This window comes from Vicugna pacos, chromosome 5, assembly GCF_048564905.1.
Source record: "Vicugna pacos chromosome 5, VicPac4, whole genome shotgun sequence".
Taxonomy (NCBI): domain Eukaryota; kingdom Metazoa; phylum Chordata; class Mammalia; order Artiodactyla; family Camelidae; genus Vicugna; species Vicugna pacos.
The window spans coordinates 32,830,685-32,837,500 of record NC_132991.1 but is presented as its reverse complement, the minus strand read 5'-3'; the positions used below and the strand labels follow the sequence as shown (position 1 = coordinate 32,837,500).

General features: G+C 39.3%; 1 long non-coding RNA gene across 1 annotated transcript; it reads left to right on the top strand.

The window, feature by feature from the left end:
• The first annotated feature begins 4,238 nt into the window (after positions 1–4,238).
• LOC140696597 (uncharacterized) lies at positions 4,239–4,752 on the top strand. The gene is made up of 2 exons (XR_012073093.1): positions 4,239–4,471; positions 4,601–4,752. It is a non-coding gene; the product is annotated as an uncharacterized lncRNA (long non-coding RNA).
• The last annotated feature ends 2,064 nt before the right edge of the window (positions 4,753–6,816 follow it).

Below are 6,816 nucleotides of genomic sequence, written 5' to 3'. Positions count from 1 at the left end.
CTTCCCATAATCAAAGTCCATTTCATTTAAGATGACTTCAGTTGAAAAAGATGTCCCAGTTAAAGTAGATAAGTAACCTGTCACAATAAAGAGAACTTTTCCTTCCTTAAAATAGCCCAAAACCAAAAATGCAAAATCTTAGCTGATGAAAACTAAACAGCCCTCACCAGCAGTAGAAAGCAGCAATATTAAGGTCCACATTACAATATTTAACTTAGCCTTGCCATACAAAGGTAACCTTTTTTCTCTAATGCACTGGTTGTTAAAAGCAGGAATTAATATAGTTTAAAATTGGCTTAATCCAAAACTTAGAGTGAATGAAATCTCAGTTCTCATCCCAGTTATTACATAACAATTATGCATTTCTACTAAAAAAAAAAAGGCCAAGTATATTATACAAATATGAAAGAGAACCTTATTCAAATAAATATGAAAATTTTCCATTCTTTGTGACTTTGTTTATATTTTGGCTTTCCTCTGTGCCATTTTGACTCTATAAAAATTCTAAACTGGGAAAGTAAGGGAAAAAAGCCTTAGCATAATGTTGTGATCAAAGCATTTATGCCAGAGAGAAAAGCAAGGAACATGGCAGGGCAGATCTGTGTAGGCAACTTTTCTAAGAGCTCAGATTTTTTTTAAATGGTGGTTATTCTCAGTTTGATCACAGGGGTGAACACTCTATATTCTCTTTCTGAGTTTGAGCCAGTCCATTTAATCAAAATCCAATGCAAAAATAATTGTGTAGGTTTTTTTCTTAGATTAAGCTATATTCTAAGTCATATTTGGGATAACCTGATGTATGATTTCTAACATCAAAAAAATAAAATTTTAGTACAGAAAATAGACCTGGAACCAAATAAAGAGTTCAAAGCTGTTAATGCTGACCTTAGGAGGGTATTTTAAAGATTGAAGGGTTATTAAATATCAAATTATTAAAGAACTTCTCTTGTTAAGAAAAAGTGTTCCAGATATGCACAGAAGTAATCAAAGCATACTAAAAATTAGAATCCTATATTACTTTTGTATACAAATATGCAGGAGAAAATACTAAATATATATATATATCTCAAATGTTAACAGAATCTTCTTTGAAAAGTTCTTGATCTTATCCACTGTTTTTCTTTATTTTCTAGAAATTATGCATTGGACACAAATTATGCTCTTAGTTGGGGGGAAATGTTAATAGCTACAGAAAATTCAAAAGATGGACAGAAAATTTGGTAGTTGGAAAAAAAATAAAAGAAATACGATTTGATCTGAACTTTGATAAACAAGTGAAGGTTATTCTGGGTGTGGTGAATTGCACAAATGGAACCTAGGTGGGAAAGCAGCACGCTCATTTGAAGAATGGCACGGATCCATGTTACTGGCACATGGGCTGGGTTAAGGGAAAAGTGTGAGATGGGACTGTGGAAAGTTAGTTTGGAGGTACGTTATGAATAGCCTTCAAAGCCATGCTAAGGGTGCTACCTGACTATAGCAACAGAAAGGTAGGGACAGAGAACATTAACAGCCCATGAGAAAGGGACTCACATGAGCATAGCAATTTGGAGATGGGTCTCCTTCTGATGCTAACGGAAGGAGGGAAATTTCCCAGAAAGTTTTTGCAAAGTTCCCTTGAGAGGTTCTATGGTTCTAGTAAGAATTAGGCTAACAAGTAAGAGATTTAAAGGCTTTTCAGAGTTAAAATTACGAGGATTTGCTTACTTGACTGGCTCTAAAGACATCTAGCAAGGGTAGGCTCTAGGAAGACTACTAGGGTTAAATGGCTCAGTAACCAGGACAGGAGTCAATTGGCAAAGTCTGACATCAGCCCACTAGTTAGAAGCTCATATTAATGCTCTGATTTGAGAATGTGAAAGAACTGAGTTTGCTACATAAGTATGCAGGACAGAAAATACAATCTAAGGACAAAATTCTGGACAATTTCTTATTTCAGGGGCAAGAAGAGAAAAACAAGCCCATGAGGAAGCAGAAGAAAGCTCAAATACAACCAAGAAGTTTCATTTCACAGGAGACAAAAGGGAGAACATTTCAAAAGAGAAATAAATGGCAGCACAGTCAAGATGCCGTGAAGGGCTTGGGAAAGAATTTTGAGGGTTTCAGCTTCATTCCTGCCTCTCTGTTTGTCCCACTCCCAGCCTTTGAAGCTGTAACACTTGTCCATCAAACGTTCCCTATACAAATGAATGCCTTAGATGAGAGAAAGAATAAAGCAACAAAAACTTGCCCTGAGATCTGTTAGCCGAGAAACACTGGGTTTTCAACCCAGAAGGACGTTTGAGGTCATTTAGTGTAAACTTTCACTTTAGAGACAAAAAAAGAAAGGCTGCCACCAGGTTACATGACTTGCTCAGGGCTCCAAAATCTCAGACACCTGGATTGTACTTTAGTGCTTGTCTAGTGCACATCTCTACTGATAGCAACCTTAGCTAGTCCCTTCTAAAATGGTTAGAACCACAGGAAACGTCACTGAGTTTATGAGGAAGAATCCCGACTCATTTTGTCTTGAGGCCTTTAGTCCGGATCTAAGGCCTTACTTTTCCTTGAAGTAGGCTTATCCTTAATAAAGACTATCCCTCTGTCCACCATAATTAGTATCCAGGTTTTATTTTGATTTGTTTTTTCTTGTTTTATGGTCCACATGTAACATGAACATAAGAAATAATATTTTTCTTTAAAAGAAAAGCTAAATAGATAAGAGAGAGTACAGGCAAGGAGAAAATGGGGTGGTGTGAGTACATATCAGAAACATCTGAAGAACTCTCTCAATTGCGAGAAGTGAAAGTTGAAGGAAAATAGAGGGGGAAAGCATCCTCGAGGGCCTTATATCTTCTCCTGCTTCATCAAGGAGAAGATATAAGAAGCTGATTGAGAAGATCATATGGTCACAGTGTTCCCAGCAGTCAGCAGGGAAATGCCCTGTACCCAGGCCAGTGGAGATGATCTCTGCAGAGAAGGGTGGGATGGAAGCTGGAAGCAGCCTCCATGTGATGTGGAGGAAGTAATGTGCAAATGGTCACTCTTACACAGCTGATCAAGATGTAATTAACTTGGAGGGTAGCTGTTTTGTGAAAATTAGGGTGATATCATCTGTTACTGACATTTCTGGGATTTGTGTCCCCTTGTAATAAAAAAGAACAAATCTGACTCCATATTAGATCTGTTCCTTTGGCTTTAACCCTGTGTTGTTTCCTAGGCTTAGTCTTGCTGGTTCTGCAACTTTTGTAAAAGAATGTTTCCTACAGCCTGAAATATACAGGATAGCCTATTCTCAAGGCTCTAGGCTCTAAGGATATTAACACTTTTTCATTCATATAAAGATAACAAGTTGCAGAATAGAAAATAACATTTGTTTTGTTGGAAGTTTACAGGGATACCATGATCTAACCCACCTGGACAGCTACAAGAACAAAGGATTCCAAGAATAAATAATTCCTATACCAAGAAGTTTGCAACAACCAAGCATACCCTCTTCCCTTTTCAGTAGTCTGCCTTCTCAGTCTGCTGGCCTTCTGAATAAAGTCATTATTCTTTGCCCCAACACCTCTTCTCCAGATTTACTGCGGCGAGCAAAACGAGTTTGCACTCAGTAATACCCTCAAATTGTGTATGTTAAAACTTTAACCAACCATACGGCTGTATTGGAGATGAGGACTCATAGGAAGTATTAAAAGTCAAATGTGGTCCTAAGAATGGGGCCCTGGGCCCACCTGACACTGCCTTTGCCATACGGTGTCAATTCGCCCAGCTGCCCTCTATCTCAGACCCCTGCACGCATTACCCTGGCGCCTTCACCTACTCCTGGACTTGGCCACTAGCTACCACAAGTACACGCCGCTGCCGCCCCCACTGCAGCCGCCGCACGGCCCCTCCCCCACCCAGGTTCGGCGCAGGTGCAGGGTGGCCCATTCTAGGCCAGCTCCCCATCAGGCCTACCTCCTCTACGACGTCGCGACGGCAGGCTCCTACCAGTTCTCCATGGTGCCATGCTTCCTGCCACCTGCACTACCGCCTCCACAGGCTCAGTGCTGCTCAATCCCAGCCTCCCGAACCAGACTGACACGGTGGAAGCAGAGGAAAACCTCACCAACACGGCGCCCGCCGTACCTCCAGGAAGCCAGGTAGCGGCCCTTCTGACGCTGCGCATGCGCCTGCTGGGTCCTGGAGTGCCGCGAGACTTCGTCCCGGAAGTACCTCCTTCCGGGCCCAGCCTTGTGTTTTGGAGAAAGCTGCAGGGGCTTGTCCACGGGCCGGAGGGAAGCAGGTGATGTTGATCTCTCTACAGGCTAGGGCCTCTTGGCCACCTGTGCTTCAGAATTCCGTGCGGTTTGCAATTGCTGTTGGCCCGCCTCAGATTTTTTCACACCTGATACAACTTGAGGGTATCTACCTCACCACCACGTGGGCACCTTGTAAGGCAAACAGGAAGATTGCCAGAGGGAAACAGTGCTTCTGACTTAGCAATGCTGTGAGTAAAACACAGCTTTTATACCCTTAAAAAAAAAAGGGAATGGGGCCCTGGTCTTATTTATCTTACAGGATTAGTGTCCTTAAAAGAAGAAACACCAAGAAGCTTTCTTTCTGTGTTTCCATGCAGGTGGGAAGAAGTCATGTGAACACATGGTAAGAAAGAGCAGTCTGCAACCACAGGAGAGAGCTCTCACCAGACAACTTGGTCAACCCTACCAGTGCCTTGATCTTGGACTTACTGTCTTCAAAACTGTGATAAAACAAACTTCTTTTGTTTAAGCCATTCAGTCTGCAGTATTTTGTTATGGCAGCCTGAGGTGACTAATACAGTTTCCTCTCTATAAAGTGAGATGATAGAAGTACCTATCTCATTAGCTAATGTGAGGATGAATTGTAATAATGTACTTAAAGTGCTCAGTACATAACGAAGTACTCAATATATATTAATTAAAAATAATAAAGGAACAAGATTACTTCACCTACCATGATTATGAATAAAATAAACCACTATGAGCTCTGAAATAATTATGATGTCACTTTTAACACTTCTAGTTTGTATCTCATTTAGATTAGAAAAATTTGAATTTATAAAATATTTCTGGTGACATTATAGAGGGCTCAGAAATTGAAAGCTTTAAAGACACTGAATTTGGATGCTTTCATCAAATGAGGTGTCATGGAGTGAGATGCTTTTATTCCTGCTCTTACTTCAGTGTATTCTGACAGTCTCAGGCCTTGAGACAGGCCTCATGACATCATCATACCACAAATAAGCCCTTAAAATCTACTGTAGTGTGCAATGTAATTTGGACATTTCTCTACCTCTTTAATGTAGTTCTTTGATAAATCTATGCCTTGTGACTTGTGGTCATTTAAAAAGATATTTCACCTTTAGTCAATTTCCTCTTCTAATTTTCAGATTCAAAAAAAAAAAACATTGAATCTGGTTGGTAATGCAGAGCTTTCCTGTTTTCTTGGAATTGTCATGAATGATGTGCATGTTAAAAGGCATGGACTCAAATTAACATTCTTTCTTCCCAGGTCTCTTAATCACAGGAGGCTTTATTATAAAGATAATCAAAGGGGGACAGGGGATAGCTCAAGTGGTAGAGCATATGCTTAGCATGCATGGGGTCCTGAGTTCAATCCCCAGTACCTCCTCTAAAAATAAATAAATAAACCTAAAAAAAAAAAAGGCTATGTTATTCATGATGCTCTGCTTTTTATATATGAAACACAAACTATAGATTCTTTATGTTATTTGTTATGGTGTTTAATTCTTCTTTGGTAGTATTAACCTTCAATCATGCCTCCATTCATTCAGTACAAATTTATTGTATCTACCAGATTCTGTATGAGAAACTTGGAGGACAAAGAGAAATAGGATTAGTACTTGTCCTTGAAAGAACTAGGTTCTAGAGGCCTGTGATCATGCTGGTTGATTCATCTCTGGAATCTTCAAGTGTAGCTAGTATTTAATAAATGCATTCTATTGCTATAGAGTAATCATCTAAGCAAGATGCATAAACATTGCATTTTGGTGGAAATTTCTTATTTCCATGAATACTCAGAAACAGTTTCTATATATAATTTTCTAATCATTTGCTTCTTTTATGTGTGCTATTAAACTAATATCTAGGGTAAGTTATTTCATTCCAACAGGTTAAGTTGCTATCACTAATACATAAGCTTCTAATCATGAGCTTACTTAGAAAGGACACATGCTTATTCTATACTCTATGAATTCCTAACTAGAGAACCAAAATCCTATAGTTACTCAGGAAATGCTGGTTATATTGTCAATTAGTGTTTATAGCATTAGTCAAGAAAGAAGTGATTTAGCAAAATGTCTTCTAAGCAAGAATTAAGAATAATTTATTGGGGGGAATCCCTCCTTGTGTGAGTCAGAATTAATTCAAACACTGTTGAGGCCCCAAATCCTGAGCGTCTGTTCTCATTGGTTTTCTTTCTCCCTCACTAACATTTGCATCACTGATTACACCTCCAAAGGGGTTTCCATCTGGTAATCAGAGCCTCTAATCCATTAACACCTGGCACTTACCTTTCTTTTATTTAAAACATTCTGGAGTTCAATAAAACTTTTAGCAAGCAGAGCCCAGAGGTTATCTCTTACTAGCTTCTGTACTAGCCTAGAAGGGAAGGAAACAGTAGAGGAACCTTATTCATCTATTTTGAAAACAGCTGGTCTGGGGAGAATACCCACTTTCTATTTATTTTCCTTGATGGCCCCCACTTCTACTTTCATCAGCCTCCACTTCATATATACTTTCTGATATACTCGAGTGCAGCCTGTCGTGGTTACCAGTGACTGATATTATTAAA